General features: G+C 46.7%; 1 protein-coding gene across 5 annotated transcripts in view; it reads left to right on the top strand.

Moving 5' to 3' along the window:
• The window catches only part of Dlgap2 (DLG associated protein 2), a 709,635-nt gene that overhangs the window by 553,108 nt on the left and 137,462 nt on the right, over positions 1-19,065 (top strand). The gene's annotated exons all lie outside the window — the stretch shown is intronic.

The following is a 19,065-nucleotide window of genomic DNA, read 5'->3' as shown; positions in this document are numbered from 1 at the left end:
ATTATTATGAGGCAAGCACTTTACTGGCCTAGCTGTCTCTCCAGCATTCTAATGTTGCCTTTTTCATTACTTTTGCTTTTTTTGATACAAGGTCTCACTACGTAGCCTTTCCTGGTCCTGAACTCACCGTATAGACGAGGCTAGCCTTGAGTCCATAGAGATCTGCCTGCCTGTATCTCCCATGCTCTGACCTTTGAAGCCAAGATCTCCTTCTATCTCCACAGACCTCGGTTCTACCCCCCACCCCTCCCCTCCCCCTGCCTTGTGGCTCCATTCAACAGGACGTGCTCTAGAAATTCCTGACTTTGAGGAAGCTTTCTCTTTTATGGACATTCTAACTCAGAAACATTTCTTCGATGCCTACCAGCCATCAGCCGCACTGTTATTCTTGGACCATCTGTCCAAAGTACCAACTGAGTTGTCCCATGTCACCTGTCTGCAGTCGCAACAAACAGCATTCTTCTACCATCTGCTCTGAGGGCTGCAGATTGGAAACAGCTAACCGGCATTTAGTTCCTCGTGGTTAAGCATACGGGTTAACGTGGGTCCACGGGCTCAGAGCCCATGTGAAATTAGATGATATGTCTGGAAAGATTTAAAAGATTGGAAAGAACGAATACTGCCAAATGAAATTCTCACCCAAGCCAGTGGAGTATAAACCGAGACTGTTTCATACTCCTCTGCTTATTGGAGTCCCAGTCAGTCCTCACTTGCAGGGTAGGCTGGTCAGCGAGCATGCGGATAAGATTCCAGGAGTCACTTCCGCCACTGGTTCTGGCGTTAGCCTAGGCCGCTACATTTCTTCTAATCTTTCAGGTGAACTTTAGGGCCTACCTTTGTTATTTCTCTTAAGCTTCTCTCTTGCTAGGATAATAATAGTATTTGGGAACTAGAATCTTTGAGGCTGACTCAGTCTCCGGCCAAGTTCTAAGTGAAACCCCCTGTGTTGTTCTGCAGATTAGTGCAAACTTGCAGCAGTGGCCTAAGGCATTTTGGGAAAGAAGTTTGGCTCCCGGGGCCTGAGATGCTTTTCACTGGATCTGTTCTCTGTTCCAACCCCACCACTTCAGCTATGCATTTATGTAAGAGCCATTCTAGCCTTTCCTCTCAGTGAGCATCTTCTTCAGGCTGATACTTGAGGCGCTGTCTCCGTGTTCACAGCCACCTCCCTTCTTTCCTCTCAGGACTGTTACTCAGGGGGAAGCAGTGTGTGTTGGGGAATGTAAGGAGGGTGCTGAGGAGGAATGACATAGACACTTGGCTGTCGTAATGATTTCTGTCACTTGCCCCTGGGTGGTCATGTGAGTTTTCCCTGGTCAGTGCTCACATACCTCTTGCTCCTCTGGGTGATTGCTCTGTGGATATGTCTCTCCATGATGTGATGTGTATCATGCTGAGTTAGCCTTCCCAAACAAAGCCTGTGTTGTTATGCCTGGTAATCCAGGAGGACTTCCTCGAGGCAAGGCTGATCTCTTAGCCTAGACTTAAGTGACAGTCATTCAGGATGGGTAGAAGGAGGGTGCAGGTCACGGTACAGGTGTCATAGGGTGCAGGTTCTAGTTCAGCAGGAGGAGGGGTCTGCAGGGACCAGAGGTGAGCATTTCCTGGCATGGCACATGCGTTTTCAGTCACATGCAAGTCATAGAAAATCATCTCTGGAAACACATAATTGCATTAGATCGTCTGGATGGAACCAGGGAAACCAGACCAGACAGGTTCCGTAGGGCACACAAAGAAAACAGGAGCACAAAAGGAATTGAATTGGAGCAGATGAAGTAGTGTTCAGACCACAGAGCCCAAAGGATCCAAGAGGATTTTCTCAGTGACCTTTAAAAGGAAGAGACCATGGGTCTCAGAGCCAATCAAAGTCAAGATGAAATTCATTCCAAACCTAATGGGGTTTCCTAAACCAATTCAGCATCAGGTCAGGCAGAGAAGGACGTGTGCCTTGAGAAGTGGCAGAAGACGGATGTCTTCTGCTGAGACACGTCTTCTCCTTTGTGGTGAAACGGCTCCTGTGGACTTTTGCGAGAGGATGTTTTGTCCTGAAAAACCAGCAGGGTCGATTTGCAAGGAGCTAAACAAACAGATCGTGGGAAGTTGGGTCCATCCCTGAAGGAAGATGGGCAGCCCCTGCTTGGTAGAGTAACTATGTCACCAAGAGAAGAAAAGCATGTGTCACCTTTTCTTTCGAGTTTTGAGACAGTTGGCAGTGGAATTCTCTTTCATTTTGATGAGTCCCCAGTTTCTGCCTCCCATACCATCCTTGTTATCAGGCCTTGGCTAGCCGAGCAGCGGAAAAAACCCCTTGCTGTCAAGGCAGTCCTTTCCCAGGATCTCAGCAGTGGCTTCCTGTAGTCCGTGCTGGCTATTCATGTCTTGGTATCTGCGCTTTGCAACAAAGTAATAAGAACAGCCAGCAGAACCTTGGCGTGGAAGCCTTCCATCAGAGAGAAGTGAGGAATGCTGTAATTATTTATCCCAGTAAGATTTATTATAAAGTATCTCGGCTGCTTATCTAAAGTGAGGTATGCTAGCATGACTCTAATTTCCTTAAGAGCCTTGTTCCTGCTCTGTTTTTATATATCTTAGAGCTCCCAAGCATGCTATCAGATGCGTACAGCGATCCCACCAGGACGTGATGACAGAATCGGACCCAGCAGTTGACTGCAGGGACCATGCCCCTCGTCAAGGTGTCATCTTTAATGACATAGAGGCTGCCTTTCTCTCCCCATCTCTTCAAAAGTGAATTTGCCCACGTTTCCTCATAAGGCAGAGAGGATAGATGACAGGGACATCTGGGGACAGAAATGATTCGTCTTTGTGGCTCAGGATCATGGATTTTTTTTGTAGAGCAGCAACTGTGCAAAAGACTTTACATATTTTGCATGCGTATATATACATAAAACAATGACTTAAACCTAGAAAGAAAATAGTTTATAAGCAAATAATGTAAAACAAAACAAAACAAAAAAGGCAGTTCATTTGACTGGTCCGCCAAATCATTTATAATTGTTTTCAAGTAGAGTTCACATTAACAAAATAGCAAGATAACAAAAGGAAGCGTAAGGGGAAGGTGCCTTTCAGAGTTAGTTTTTATCGTCTGCTCACATGCTGATGTGCGGTGACATTGAACAAACGAGACTGGCCACTGACCAAGGCTGCAGCCTTGGGCTGAAATGGGAAAGATGCTTCTGTCTGATTCTGCCCAGTGAAAAGGGCTTTTCTGTAAAATCTTATGGGCAGGGTGAGCAGCAGATGATGTTCTGCTGGATGTTATTTTCGAAGGTAGTTAATTTTCAGATGATGCATGAAGCAACATCTGACTCACTGGGTGCCCTGGAAACACCCCGGCTGCCAGGGTCCACAGGGCTGGCTTGTCTATGACTCATGCTGATCATTGCCTTCTTGGCCCACAGACCTGGGGGTGGAGGGGTTCCAATGTGTCTCTATACTCACCTTCTTCAGTACGTTCCCCAACCCGTACTATTAATGAGCATGTCCCTGTTCTCATACCCCATCAAGTACAGCCCTGCACCCAATACCCTTCAGAAAGTGTGGCTCACTTGGCTCCAGGTAGGGCATCAATGACAGCTAAAGAAATGATTTTGTCCAACTAGATTAGTAAATGGCTGACTTTAGTTGGGTTCATTACAGAAACCTGGGTTACTCAAAGGCATCTCTGTCATCTAAAATCTCACAGTAGCATGGGCTCTGACTCACAAAAGCTGCATGTCTGGAGTTCTTTGTACAAGTTGCAGGCAAATCAGACAATTAGAGTCAGTTCTCCTCGACAACTGTTACTATTTCTGTAACTCTGAGAATGGACCTTGTGAGTCCTGTAACTTTCAGGATATCCCTGTGCCTTGTAAGTTTTATTTATTCCATAGGCATTGCATCTTCCTTTTTTTCAAGTAAGAGGAAATACATACTACCTCCCCAGTGTGTCTAGTAACACTCTGTGACCAGCCAAGGCAGCAGCAGGATCTTCAACAAACAAAGCTGCCTTATGGGAATCTTTGAAGGACTGTCTTCTGTTCATTTAAAGCCTCTTGAATAGCTAAAGGAGTCTGGGGTCTGTGGAGAACTGGAACTTTGCAATGGGGCTATCAGGCCAGAGCTTTAAAAAATGTTTTCCTAGAGCTTTTGTGGGCACCAGGAAGAGGAATAGAAGCAGCCAAGAACCCAGAAGTTTCAGATGCTCTCCCAGATGGTAATTTTCTGGCTCCTATGCAGAGATGTGTGTGCCTTGTACTGTGCCCCGGTTCCCCTGCAGGCTAAGCCACTGGGAAGGAGATTGGAGCAAAGAGATCTCAGGGTTTGGGCTTGAGAATCCTTGAAAGAAAAAATGGTCTCCTTATACTCGCCTATAGGTAAGAATGACGTGGAAATTTCAACACATTCTGGGAAGGGATCCTGGGCTGATGGGGATTGCAGATGCGAAAGGAAGAACCAAGCAGTGGTTCAACCAAGATAGCAACCAGAGCTGGTAGAGAAGGAAGGGAAAAGGATCTAGGGTGCTATGGCAAGAATCTGGAGGACCAGGAGCACGTAAACAACAACTAGTTCAACAACAGGAACGACTTAGCAATGGCTCCATCTCAGTCAGTGTTGTGTCACTGCGAAGGGACACCATGGCCATGGCAAATCTTATAAAGGAAAACATTTATTTGGGGCTGGCTTACAATTTCAAGAGGTTCAGTCATTCTCATCATGGCAGCACGCAAGCAGACATGGTGCTGGAAAAGGAGCGGACAGCTCTCCATCTTGATCCACAGGCAGCAGCAGGAGACTGCAGACCACCACACTTTAGCATATGAGACCTCAAAGCCTCCCCTCACGGTGACACAGTTCCTTCAACAAGGCCACACCTACTCCAAGAAGGCCACACCTCCTGATAGCGCCATTCCCTATGGGCCGAGCATTTAAACACAAGGGTCTTTGGGAAGCATTCCTATTTCATCTACCACATTCTCTTTGCAGTATTACCCTGTGTGAGTGCCCTAGCCCAACAGAACAGCCCTCACGAGTTCCAGAGCTCAGCCCTTCTAGTTTTAAAAAATAAAACTTGACTCAAGCTTATTCCAAGACAAACATTAAAAGTGGGGTCAACAAAGCCTCCTCGTGGAAAACTATATGGAAGAGGAAACCCGGAAGCCTAGGGGATGGCACTGCCAGGTTCCCACAAGTTTCTTATGTGGGGCCATAATCTAGAAGACATGATCAAGATCTACTGACAAGGATGAGGAAGAACTGTACAGCACCCAGGGGAAATGCCCTACTTGAAACCACCAGGGTAAGACTGGTTGAGATAGTGGCCATGGGCTAGACCAGGACTTCTTATTACCCAACATCCATGCTTATAAACTGTGTGGAAGAGTTGTGAAAAATTCAGCCAACCAGAACATCTTGTAACATTCATGGAGATAGTGTCTTCCAGGTCTTTTCCATGGCCTCTGCACACTCGTCTCCCAGAGTCCCTGGCTGTGTCCACTTGTTCCCTGGAGTGAATCAGATTTGTTCCCCTGTCAGCTCATCTCTCTGTACACCCCTCTCAGTCTCACCGCTCTCTCTACTGCCCACTGGAACGCCAGCCACCACGGCCGCAGCATCAGATGCAATCTGACGTTTTCGTGAGGATGGATACAGTGAGAGTGAAAATCAGACATTAATGCCAGGAATCTTCATGGCCTGGTTCTCCGAGCTGTAGAGAATCATGTGGACAGCATGCCTTGACAGGAAGGCTCAGAAATGAGCTCGGAGCTGAAGACGTTTTTAATGTGCTGCCCTGCCGTTTTGCTGTGAAATTATTTCTGCCTTCTTTCTTCTCATCTTTCCAGATAATTATAAGCTTTTAGTATAATTTAGATGAGGCTGATTAGCCAGGCCTTCTCTTGCTATAAACTAAGTTAATGAATTGCGGATTTATATATACAGTTTTTCCACCTTAGAGGCAGAGCAGGACTTAGCATTATTGAAATGCAGAAGATGTTTTGAAGAACAGTCATGCATATTCAGCATTCATGGAAAACCACTGGAGAGATATGGTTGTGAATGCCACGTACGAAACAAGAAGCAGAGGTAGCACACGGCTGTGCACTTTATTCAACAAAGTCTATTCTCGTGCTGGGAAGAGTTAGCAAAATATCGGGCCGTCTGTAATCTCAGGTCTGCATGCTAAGATGGCGCTGTGTGGTAGCCACACATACTCCCCACTCAGAGCAGGTAAGGTGGGGCGCACACATGAGAGATCACCGTGATCCCAACATGGAGTTGCTTAATAGCTGGAGGGCGGTGGGGAGTCCTCTGAGGACTCAGGCACCACAGGAAGTCAATCAGGGAGCAATGAGCATCTTCCCCATCTGCAGGCTACATGCGTGTACATCCTCCCAGGCTTCCCAATGCAAAGGCCACTCCGTCTTTTTTGCGCTCTCGCTTTGAAAGGGACTTCCTAAGTCATCTACAGCTCGCAGACGTTGTTTGGAGTCCTGTCTGTTAAATGCCAGTTGCTCTGCCAAGGTCCATTGTGTGTTTCTCTCAGTCCAAAACCTCTGACAGGAGTAATACGGTTCAGCTTTCCAGATAAGGGGCGACTGAAGTGGAAGTCTCTTGAAACCTACTTCAGCCTGCATTTGAGCCGTTTGAGCTGGCCGGTGTGGCAGATGGGAACTGTGCCAGTCGTGGGAGTACTCCTCTAAGGTACAGCAGCAGTGGGGGGGGGGGAGGGCAGAGGGTCTCTAGGGAAAGTGCAAAGCCGCGGCTTCTGAAGGGGTGGAGAATCTGTTATTTAACACTGTTGCCTGTGCTGGTTACAAAGTGTGTTACTTTCAGATAGTTTCTTTAAGGCAACTACATTGAAGAGGACAGAGTCAAGGAAAAGCTTCCTGCTCTGCACATTCGTGCTGGCAGCAGAGCTGAGCTCCGGATTCCTTTGAGAGCAGTTCAGGGTCATCTGGGGGCACTCTGTGACCTCTGACACATCGGGGAGCAGAAATGGCAACAGAGCTGTTTTTCTCTCACAGCTCTGAACATTCGAAAGGCTCATGCCAGGCGCTTTGAAATTGCCAGGGCATTTCACTGGCAACAAAAAAACCACGAATTGCTGAAAGAACAGAGACAGCCAAGGAAGCCAACCATGTGGACACCACCGTGTGTGCCACAAGGTGACGCTGAAGTGTGTGCGTGCCTGAGGCGCAGCTGGGCTCTGCCTCAGCGTGGTCCCTTCTGTCCCCTGCCTTGATGCAGCCTTCTATGCATAAACAAGGAGGAGGCTGAGACAAATTGGGATCAGCAAGCCACCCTAGCACAGTACAATCATTTGGGGGGTTGGGGGGAGGTGGGTTGCATTTAGGTCAAGAACTATACAATTTGTTCAGCCAAATCGATCCAGAGACCAAGGACTTAAAAAATGAATAGCAATCTTGTCGCCGCTGTAAAACCTCCTATTTATTTGGTTTCCTGCACTAAACCCAATGTGTGATGTATTTAGAGAAAGAAGAATGACGGCCTGGGTGTGATTTGTCAATGAGTAATGGGTAACCGGTTTCATCTGTCAGTTTTTAACAAATGTTATTCGTTTTATTAATATCCAAAGTGAAATAGGTGAATAATGGCGGGACCTGGGGATATAGATCAAAATTCAGGTTTTCAGCTCAGTCGTACTGAAAGTGGCCACTTATAAGGATTCAGGGCACGAAACAACCACAAATCATATTTCTGAAGTTGGTTTCTTTTAGAAAATGAGAGTGAACCAGCAATACTTTAGCTGGGAGATATTTTAATCAAGAGATTTAATATAATGAATTCTGTTTGTCATCGAATGAGTTTCTTCAATTCTGTGTGACGACTGAACACAGATTTTAAGTAGTTTTGCTGAAGATGAGAGAGTCTGAATCTGCAGTCACCATGTGAGGTCACCCCCTATGCCGTGTGATGTGACAGTCTGTAAAGGCAAAGTCACCTGGGCACATGCTGTTATGCAGGATCAGAATCCTCAAAGCAGCATCCTTCTCATATACCACTGAGTATCTGCACGTGCACACACACACACACACACACACACACACACACACACACACACCCACTTCATACATGTGTAGTGGATACCCGAGAGTTAAATGTGAACTAACTGTCCATGGAGGTGGCTGGACACATGCTACAGCCTCATTAGACGAGAACCCCCCACAACCTCCATTTCTAAGATGCATTGGATTCCATAGAATAAAAAGTGTGGGACCATTAGTGTTTCTATTATATAATATCTTTATATTGGAATTTCAGGGACACAGAGAGGTGGCTTAGCAGTTAAAAGCACTTTGCTGCTCCTTCAGAAGACAGGGCTCAGTTTCCAGCACCAACATCATCTGGAAGTCCACCACTGCCAGTAATTCCATCTCCAAGGGATCCACTGCTTCTATGGGTACCCACAAATATGTGGTCACACACATGGACAGGCACAGGCACAGGCACAGGCACAGGCACAGGCACAGGCACATGCACATGCACACAGACATGCAGGCACAAAAATAAAAATTCTTTCTCTCTCTCTCTCTCTCTCTCTCTCTCTCTCTCTCTCTCTGTCTTCCATATATACATACATATATATATATATATATATATATATATATATATATATATATATATATATATATATACATACATATACATACACTTACTAATTTCAATACTTACTAAGAGTACTTCATGTGAGGTCAGGGAACTCAGTTCCAACAGTGGTTTTTATCCCATGCCCCGGATAGTCTCAGGAGTTCTTTCAACAAACCCAGTCATTGGAATTGCCGGAGGAGGCACCAGATGAGAGACATGAGGAATCTGCTCTATGGGTGGTCTGCACACTATTGCTTTCCACCACACAACACAGCACATGCAGACCTCACTGAACATGGAAACAGGTGTGGCCTCATGTAGCACAGAATCAGCTCGGAACTTACATGTATGAGGGCCTGGTTTGACCTACTTGTCCACAAGTGTCAATGCTTGGCATCTAAGAGCCAGGATGTCCTTTCTGGGAAAAGAATGACTTAAAGAATAAGAGGATATGACCTCAGGCACCTGAGCATCCTGGCGTGATAGAAAGGGGACAGCCAAATCTGCCTGGTCATTCTGATTACAGCCAGTGTGACCCAGGGCAGCTGCACTGGTAGCAGCTCACACCCGTGTGCAGCAGAGGGAAGAATGTGGACTTGGAGCCCAGCTCCTCCTCTCACATATGCAGAGCTGTCTGTCATAGGACATTAGGTTAATTACACACCACCTCTCATTTCAATTAGTTCCATACGCTTTTATTTTAATATTCAGATACGAACTCTTTTTCTCTGAGGTTGTATAGCCACAATCAGCAGCTAGGACATGAGGGTGACAGGTCAACTATTATACCAGGACAGCTGGAACAAGAAGGGGGCATGGGAGGTCTTGGATTTAGGGAGGGTAAGCGAACATATTATTCCACCACTACCATGGCCTGTGCTCCTCTACACACCCTTGGGAAGATACAAGGTGGAACCTTCCAGGCAGAGGGAGGCACCTGGGTGCAGTTACCTCTGCTGATAAGGCACTATTCACAGAGCCATAGAACCCTTGTCTCTTGCAGCATCCTATGTCCCTCTCACATGATGTTGGCAGTGAGCATTTGGAAGGTGTCTTTTTGAGCTGCGTATCTATATGTCACTCAGTGTAGGCAAATTGGAAGCCCCAGACAAACGGGACGCTACTATCCCAGAACAGAAACCTAATCTTGTTCCCAGTGATCACTGGGATCTTGATGTAATGTCAACACTTTGTCAGCACTAGGAACCCGGTGGGGGAGTGAATATGAGCTCATCTCTGCAGGCATCCTGGTCAGTCTTAGTTCTGCTACTGTCTTCCTGAGGGAAGAAGGCAGTAATCTTGATCTTCCTTAGAGGAGAAGGACCCTGCACATCCTCATCTCCGGCCACGTTCACCTCAGACTGTCAAATCCCAGTAACAATGTAAATTTTAAAGTAAAATTTTCAAAGTGTCCTCTGTACTTGTAAAGTGGTATATAGGCTTGTTGAAGAAAGTACGAAGAGTTAAGAGGGGAAAGTAAAATACGGCCGTAATTCCTCCAATCAGTGAGAATCACTGTAAGTGTCAGGAACTCTGGTCCTCCTTTCGTGGCGAGGCCGGGCCATAAAGAACAGTTTCCATGCAGTCATCCTCACTAACACTGCTGAGAGCTTCTACATCACCTGGAGCTCCTTAGCATCCTGTGCTATAATCATTCCGTCATTTGAATAGCCACTCTGCCCTAATTGGACCTTTGAAAATCAAGACTTGCCATGTCATTGTAAAAGGGAGGAGGAGGAAGAGGAGGAGAGAAAAGAACAAAACAGAAAAGAACCATTGTGGTGCTGGAGAGATGGCTCAGTGGTTAAGAGCACTGACTGCTCCTCCAGAGGTCCTGAGTTCAAATCCCAGCAACCACATGATGGCTCACAACCATCTGTAATGGGATCTGATGCCTTCTTCTGGTGTGTCTGAAGACAGCTACGGTGTCTTTATGCATATACATAAAGTAAATAAATTTTAAAAAATGAAGCATCTCAGGTTACCCCGAAGTCTTGCACAAAATCCAGAGAGAGACACAACTTGGGTAGATCCAGCTCACACAATGATACCAGTATGGAGCTGACGTCACTCCTGTTGACGAGGAACAGGCAACACTAGAAGCCAGGCATCCTCAAGTAGGAAATCAAGACAGTATTTCGAAGATACTGTAGAAAGCTCAGCTAGTGGGTCCCAGCACAGCATGCACGAATCCCTTGGTTCAGCTCTCAACACTACATTCACCCGGAGCCCTGATAACCAGAATTTCAAGATTATCCTCGGCTACATAGTGAGTTTGAGGTGTGCCTGGGCTCCATGTGTGTGTGAGAGAGAGAGAGAGAGAGAGAGAGAGAGAGAGAGAGGATGGATGGAAGAGAGAACTACAAAGTCTTTCAAATGAAGAATTTAGAAACTCAAGCATGTTCAATTGTTAACATTATTCTTTCTCGTGTCAAAAGTTTGACATGTTCTCTTTAGAATGCACGTCGCACACTGGAGAGATGGCTCAGCTGTTAAAGGTTAAGGCTCACAACCAGAACTTCAAGAAACCTTGTTATGTAATAAAGAAAATGAGCTTGTGATTGCTTTTCTGCATGAGGCCAGTGTAATGGAGGAGGTCGGGACTGGACTAGAGAGCTCGGGGCCTCTGTCCAGCTCCAGGTTGCTGCCAGAGCAGACCCAGCAGGGGTGGACTAGAGAGGACAAAGCCTTCCTAGATGGAGAGTCACTCTCAGTTCTGAACACATCTTAGGTTTACCTCTCTGACCATTAGCAGAACATCTCAGGCCTTCCTTCGTGCACGTAGGCATAGCCAGGTAAGATTCGGCCGGTGATGGTAGTGGGTTCCCCATTACATTTGAATTTCAGAAATCAACTGACATCTGAAATATTCATACTAACTCTGAAACTCACCCCCATTCCTCTGAAATGTGATGCATCTGTACATTGTCCAGTAGCCTTCCTAGGACCTCGTGCTCTCTAGAGTTTGTCACCTGGACACAACATAGAGTTGTTTTGGAAGAGGGAACCTCAACTGAAAAAAATGCTCCCATCAGATTGGCCTTTGGGCAGACCTATGGTGCATTTTCTTGATGAATGGTTGATATGAGAGAGCCTAGGTCACTGTGGGTGATGCCACCCCTGGTCGAATCATCCTGGGTACTCTGAGAAAGCCACAAGGAGCAAGCTAGTAAGTGGTGTGGCTTCTGTTTCAGTCCCTGCCCTGCTTGGATTTCTGCCCCGACATCCCTTTATGAGTGGCTCTGATCACGACGTAGAAGCTCGAATAAACCCTGTCCTCTGCGAGTGGCTCTCAATCCTGATGTTTTATCACAGAAATATAAAACTAACTACGATAGACCTGGTAATGTGAAGGGTGTTCGATCCACTCCTAACTCAGACAAGGAGCAAGCTCAGTTTCAGTCGCCCTTACTCTGGTCTCTGAGAGTGTCGTGCAGAGCAACAGTGACACCATTTGAACAGCCACACTGCCTAAGTTTGTGACACGAGCTTTGCTTTAGTTGTGAGTTCGTGTTTTCTGTGCAAGAATGATAGGCACGTCTTGGAAGCATCTTTGATGTAAAACCCCGTTAAATAGTGAGGTGTAGCGGCAAAGGACTTAACACTTGATGTATTTAGAGCTTGAATTTAAAACATGTTATATAAAATGTAATTAACGTCACTTTTCAAGTGAATAGTGTTCAAGTTTAACTGTAGACACATAATCTCTTCTTCAAGCTTTCAGACATTTAAATAACAAAGTCTGCCTTTCTAACTTCAGCGCCTTTTCATATCCCCAGCCCCACCCCCTTCCAGTCCAGAGAAACCAAATTAAACGTGTGTTGCTTTTAGTCATAAGCCTGTTTGAAGGGCAGTCAGGTCATGGCTACCTGAACTGGACCCACCCTCAAAGCTTGGAAACCGGAGCAGAGGCAGCCCTAACACTTGTGGCTTAGAATGCTAACGTTCTGCTGTCAGTGGTGGATGCCACCTGCTGTGAGAGAGAGCCTCTCCCTGTCATCTTCAGCTGAGTGGAGTGGCCTCATCAGGGCCTTTGAGTTTTCCTCTTAGCCTGATTCAAGTGACATTGAACTATGGGTAAAGAGTCTGCAGACTTCGGGGCAGCTTCTGCTGAGGCTCAATCTTCCGTCCAAAAGAGAATGATGAGCCCTCTGTGTTGTCAGAAAATTCTAAATGAAAGGCCCTGGTTATTGTCGAAGCCGTGGCTGGAGGCAAGCTGGTGCTGCAGCTGTGGCTGCCGTGGAAGAGGAAGCCGGCATTAGGACTCATCAGCATCATTGTACTGGCTGAGCAGAAATGAAGCCTTCATTTAAGCAGCCTCCAAATGCTATCATTAGCAAATGGGCCAAAATGTAGACTTGGGTGTGCTGTCTTCAGAGGAAACTTTTTAGAGAACACAGAGAATCTAGAAAGTAAAGTCTGTGGGACAAGGTGAAAGTCAGCAAACTGAGCTTGGGGGTATCCAGGAAAGCTCTGTAATGTGGCTCACTGAGAGCACGATGCCACTGACGGCAGGGTTTTAAGGACCCCGCCTCCGGGACCACACAAAGCAGCTGGTCAAGAGCCTCCTGAACATAAACAACACAGGCCAGGATTCACACATTGTTCCAGTTCCTCAACCTGTAAGGTCAGTTTGTCTTACAGAGACACACAGACCTGCACACCACACAGAGATCCAAAATGAAAAACTATGGGTGTGGCAACCAAGGGAGTGACATGGGAGTGACGCAACGGGGCCTGTCACACACGTTTATTTGCATGGTTCCCAGGTAGAATTCTGACTTCAAGCCGAGCCTCCTCTCCCATGTCTACCCTGTAAGTAAATAGAAGGTACGGTTCCTTGGAAAAGCCAGAACAAAGTCCTTGTCAACCAGAGAAAATTCCAGATTGAGGGGTGTGGTAAGCTTTGCCGGTGAGGAAGGCATCAAGGTGCTTATTAGGCCCAGTAGAGCTGTAGTAAAGCTAGAGTAGAGTTAGAGCAGTGCTGTAGTAGAGCTAGAGTAGAGTTAGAGCAGAGCTGTAGTAGAGCTAGAGTAGAGCTAGAGCAGAGCTAGAACAGAGCTGGAGCAGAGTTAGAGCAGAGCTGAGTAGAGCTAGAGTAAAGCTGTAGTAGAGCTAGAGTAGAGTTAGAGCAGAGCTGTAGTAGAACTAGAGTAGAGCTGTAGTAGAGCTAGAGTAAAGCTAGAGTAGAGTTAGAGCAGAGCGGTAGTAGAGCTAGAGTAGAGTTAGAGCAGAGCTGTAGTAGAGATAGAGTAGAGCTGTAGTAGAGCTATAGTAGAGCTAGAGTAGGGCTAGATAGAGTAGGGATGTGGTAGAGCTAGAGTAGAGCTGTAGTAGAGTTGTAGTAGAACTGTGGTAGAGCTAGAGCAGAGCTGTAGTAGAGCTAGAGTATAGTTAGAGCAGAGCTGTAGTTGAGCCATAGTAGAGTTAGAGTAGAGCTAAAGTAGAGTTAGAGCAGAGCTGTAGTAGAGCTAGAGCAGAGCTGTAGTAGAGCTAGAGCAGAGCTGTAGTAGAGCTAGAGCAGAGCTGTAGTAGAGCCATAGTAGAGTTAGAGTAGAGCTAGAGTAGAGCTAGAGCAGAGCTGTAGTAGAGCTAGAGCAGAGCTGTAGTAGAGCCATAGTAGAGTTAGAGTAGAGCTAGAGTAGAGCTAGAGCAGAGCTGTAGTAGAGCTAGAGCAGAGCTGTAGTAGAGCTAGAGTAGAGCTAGAGCAGAGCTGTAGTAGAGCTAGAGCAGAGCTGTAGTAGAGCTAGAGTAGATTTAGAGCAGAGCTGTAGTAGAGCTAGAGTAGAGCTAGAGCAGAGCTAGAGTAGAGCTAGAGTAGATTTAGAGCAGAGCTGTAGTAGAGCTAGAGTAGAGCTAGAGTAGAGCTGTAGTAGAGCTAGAGTAGAGTTAGAGCAGAGCTGTAGTAGAGCTAGAGTGGAACTATGGGAATCAGAAGCTTCACTGCAGTTGCAAAGATGCTTCTCCTACCACCTTAGAGCCCTAAAGAGGCTGAAACATGAAGGAGTGGGCAGTTTACAGAACCATCTGTCACCAGGGAAAGCAGGGAAATACAACTGAGTTCTGTACAGGTCCCACCCAGCTTTGAGTGATGAGGGTCAGGTTTTGATACTTTGACCTAGAAGCAGAAGTTCTACATTTTAATACCAGTGTGAAAGAAGATGGGCATTGGACCAAAACTTATATCATGCAGCAGTTAAATGAAGTACCTACCCTCTAGAAACAAAGAGAAGTCAGGACCTTCATCTGCCTTTGCTCTTGGCAGACATACCCTCTCCTACAGTTTTCTCTACCCTCTACCTGGGTTGACTTATCCCCATTACCTGAGCTGACTGTGCCCTCTACCTGGTGTTATAACCCCTCCTTGAGTTAACTCTACCCTCTGCTGTCCACAGAGAAAGTAAAGTGACACTTTCACTCTCCTCCCACAAACATAGGAGCCATGCCATTCACAGAGAACACCAGCACCATCCTCCCAGAGACATCTGCACACAGGAACCACATTGTCTACAGAGGCAAAATGCTATCCACACCACCCTCCCACAGATGCTGGACACAGGAGCTGTACTGGACTGTGCACTGCCTTCTTGAGACTATGACCCTTTCTTAGAAGTGATCTCCTGGCCCAACAGTCTACCCAATCATTCCTTTTGTGTCGTCTGCCTTTTTGTCCGAAGATTTATAATTTATGTCACCCCGGTCCTCAGAGTCCCCATGGAATCTCCAGGTACTGCCACTCTGGCATTAATGACAGAACTGTGGAACTTCTGCTATTGATAGAGAAGAAAGAAGGTCTGGAAGCAGGGATAGCTGAGACCGTGTGTCCCCTGAAGGTATGCTCAACTTCCCTGACTTGCATCTTCTTCCACGAAGCTTCAGTGATATAACTATGTGGTTCCAATGGTCGGAGGACCCAGCTCCAGCATGAGCCATCTTTGTCCACCTTCAAGAGAGGATGAGTGGCTGGTACTCTGGACAGCTCATCATTGTGAGAAGCAAGCATGGTATATGGAACCATGCATCCTGTTAGATGCAGTCTTACACATGTCAGAGCTGTGTGGGAAGCTTGAGAACTAAGTGGAGCAGGAGAGTTTTTAACCTGTAACTTGCAGGCAGATTCAGAGAAAGGGAAAACCACACCTGTATCTTGTGTTCAAAGGAAGGAGAGAATGCACGGCAGGCTCGTGGAAGCTGTGCCTCTAGTCTAGAGCTTGGTACAACCCCTCTTGCCATATAAAAGCGCCACGAAGACCCTGTCCACAGATCCTTCCCCCGCCTCATCTCTTGTAAGCACTTTTCATGGAGCTGAAGGGTTGAACCTTGGAAGAGGGGCTGTAACACAGAATTTTAGAAAGGTCTTTTTTCCACACAGAAAAGACCCAAAAGGTCTCTGGTCACACTCTTCCAAGCACATCGAGCATTTAGTTCCAGTGAGAAAGAAAAATAAGTCGTAAAGTAAAGTGAGCCAGAAACGCTTCTGAGGGAGCGATGTGAATGGAGGAAACTCTGAGATCCAGGACAGCGAGAGTCTCCGATGAGGACCGATGCTCATTAGACGCATTCACAGGGATAAGTGGGTAGCTTGCAGGACTTTCCACAGACAGCACTTGCCTAGTTCTGCTAAGGATATGATGGAAACCGAGCGTGGTGTCAGATACAGGCACTATTAATTTTATAGCACTGATTAATCTCACACGCAATCTCACCGCTCTCCGGGTCCAAGATCCATTGGCCTTGAACATGGAAAGATGAAGAGGCTGGGTCAAGGAGGCTTGCAATCACCCAGATTCAGAATGCCTGAGAGCCTGGCTAATGGCACAATTGTTCTGCCCCAGCCATAGCCTGTCTCAGATTGTGCAACTTACCTTTTCTGTTAAAGCTGAAGTGAAGCAGTTTTCTTTAATGAGTATAAAGACAGACAGATGGACAGACAGACACACACAGAGAGAGGGGGGGGGCAGGGACAGAAACAGGGAGACAGAGAGGTAGAGAAAGGGAAGAAGAAAGACAGAGAGATAGAGACAGAGACAGAGAGACAGAGAGGTAGATAAAGGGAGGAAGAGAGAGACAAAGACAGAGAGATAGAGACAGAGAGACAGAGAGAAACAGAGAGGGAGGGAGAGATAAAGAGAGATCAAGATCAAGACTGAGATCTGCTGATCACCAGTACTCCCATGTCTTCGAGGCTATAAAGGGGCAGATATGGGCTCCCTAGTATAATTAGGATGGTCATCCAACTTGACACGCCTTTGCCTCCTCTGCATCAACATCATGCCTCCCATTCCTCACCCATTTATTGGCACCCAGTACACAGACACTGAGACTGTAGACAAGTGGACAAGGACACTCATGTCACCTGTGGCCTTCTGTCTGAGCAGGACACTTGCCTGCACAGATCAGAGACTTGGAGTAGGAATATGGCAGAAAGAACACTTGGCCTGATAATCCAAAGCCTGGCTGGACAAGGAAGGGCTGTGTGGCATCTACAGCAAGGCAGCGTTTGTCAGCCCTGAGGTGGCAAATACAAGGACGTCTGCTTGCCTTGTTTTACACCTGGGCCTTAGTTGACCCACATCCCAAGACTTCCTGTTAACATAATGTGACCAACAGGAGTCAAAGTAAATGATAAAGACCATCGCTTCTGTGCCTAAAACTCGGGACTGACCATAAACTCTCCTACCATCCCTTTTCCCCCATCAGCTCTGTGAGCTGTGACACCGGCATTGTGGTATGATCAGCCTTGTTGTGCTTTCCGTGCTGTCCATTTTCTCAGCACCATTGCTAGCTAAGCATCCAGCAATGTAATGTTACCTCCCATTCAGATCTTCCCTGTTAAATCTCGTTGCATACACAAGAGTGTGTAGGATGAGGGAAGGTACGAGAACTGACTCACAGTCTGTAGCAGAGCTCCTTCTGCCTTTGAGATAACACTGGGTAGCAGCTGTCTCCATGGAGACTGTACTGGGTTAGAACTGGCTATGGTGCTGGGTCTTAGTGTGGGCTCAGAACCTACCATATCCCTAATGGGCTTGCCTATCTGCTTGTTGGAGAGCATAATAAAGTATGTGGAAAGTCTACACAGTTAGGTACTACAAAGCTGGAAGAAATCGTCTTAATGAAATACTGAACCTGAGTCCAGAAGGTGGTTATTGCACACCTGTGTTTTCTCGGGGTCAGGAGAGCGTAGGACATGAAATTTGACTTCTTTATTCAAGGAGGCTCTAGCTTGGTCCTCAGCATCTTCCATGACAAACCTGCCTCTTTCTTCTCCGAAGTTCCTGTGTAGCAACAGCTGGTGATGTGCTGCCTCAGGGGTAGTGACAGTGGAGTATGTAGATCCAGTCATCATACACTGTGTGGATCCTGTTCATTCTACAATGTAATTAGGGGTGTTCTCTCCCAGAGGAGATGTGTACCCAATCTCAGAGCCTCTCCACCGATGCTGGAAGCCCCCCACAAATGCACAAATATGGGGTCTAAAATTGTAGTTATATTTATAGATGTATGTCAGATTGGTGACATATTGTGTAGATACCTCTGCGTATTCATGATTCCATCATTTTGATGCACAGCCCCACCTGTATGTGTGGCGTGATGTGGCACACGTCAGTCTGAGTTGCTTCTCCATGTTCTGATGAGCACATTGCAGACTATGGATCAGTGCAGGGCAGGCCATCCCAGGCACTGAACTCAGCACATGTGGATGCCTGGCATCTCTTTAAACCACACACTGGAGTGCTGTGCAGAAAAGTGGAAGAGGGTCCACACACCTAGCCCAGGTCCCCAGGAGCTGGTTGGATAAGACCATGTATCCATTCACCTTCCCACTCTGTCTGCAGACACGCAGGGAAGAGAGCTGAAATGACACATGCCATGATCATGCTAAGACAGCAGTGTCTCTGCTTCACAAGCCAGAGAAAGCAACTAAAAGTGAGTGTGAGGACCTGGGCTGGCCTCTCACAAAAGGAGAAGTTGATGCCCATGACAAATCCACCCAGAATGAACTTACATTAAGCATTAAAGCAACCATCGCAGAGTGAACATGCAAGAATGGGATGTGGGTACAATTGTAATCACTGGAGTTGGGGGTTTCTCTTTTGGGGTGACTCACACTCATTAGGACTTGACTAGTCAAGGAGGTCAGGCCAACAATGGTCAGGACATCTCAGCAGCCTATACTGATGCTAAGGAGATAAAATATGCCCAGGGGCATATAGGGAAGTTAAGATGTGTTTGCAAATGTTCTGCAGGGAACCTCAGAGAGGAGTGGGCCACACGTGGGGTCTTGGGGCTGTCACAGAATGTTACAGCTGCTCTAAGGTTATCCATACAAGACACCGAGCTTTGAGCACCGCCATGGGAAGAAACGGAAATGTGTCTCTGTGTCTGTCAAGGTGTCACGGGTAATGGCAGCAACTTCACCGGAACTGTAGTAAGCTTGTCTTTCTCTTGTGTCTT

Source organism: Rattus norvegicus, chromosome 16, assembly GCF_036323735.1.
Source record: "Rattus norvegicus strain BN/NHsdMcwi chromosome 16, GRCr8, whole genome shotgun sequence".
NCBI classification, from domain to species: domain Eukaryota; kingdom Metazoa; phylum Chordata; class Mammalia; order Rodentia; family Muridae; genus Rattus; species Rattus norvegicus.
The sequence above is the reverse complement of the archived record's forward strand: the minus strand, read 5'-3'. Positions and strand labels throughout refer to the sequence as shown.